Genomic DNA, 608 nt, shown 5'->3' with positions numbered 1-608 from the left:
GCTTGCTGATCCTAATATCGTATATCATGGACGTCTGCCATTGCACATTCAAATGACCATCTTCTATATACAAAAAATGGATTATGATTTTTTTACATACACAACCACAACAGAACCTGAGGGAAATAAAGGATTGGACTGCCTCTGACTTTTATTACAACGCCAGCTCGCCATGGGCAGCCAGCGACCCAGGTGAATACCCGCAAGAGCTCACAAGAACCCACCTGAAGCCCCGTGTCCATTCACCATGCAGCTGACAGTTAATACCTGGCCATACGCAAAACGGTCACCAATCACAACAGACACTTTTAGACACGGCCTTTAACACATAAGCTCATTTATTAAGATGACACTCTGCCCGGTTCCGTATGGAAAGTAGATCTCAGCGGAATGAATACCGTCGCGTTCCCGGTGAAAGTTATGCCAAGAAGTCGGGGGAAAAAACAGGCTCGGAGCATACCCGGGAAAATATTATCAGATCCATAATACTTGTAGATTCCCGAGAGGCATATTTTGCTGAAGGGAATGCGGAAATTGATGATAATCTGTTCAAAGAAATTACGAATGCATCTGCTCTTTTTCTCACCAATTGCACGAACAAGCGGCGT

The sequence above is a fragment of the Penaeus monodon genome, chromosome 22, assembly GCF_015228065.2.
Source record: "Penaeus monodon isolate SGIC_2016 chromosome 22, NSTDA_Pmon_1, whole genome shotgun sequence".
Lineage (NCBI taxonomy): Eukaryota > Metazoa > Arthropoda > Malacostraca > Decapoda > Penaeidae > Penaeus > Penaeus monodon.
This window is presented reverse-complemented; position numbering follows the sequence as displayed.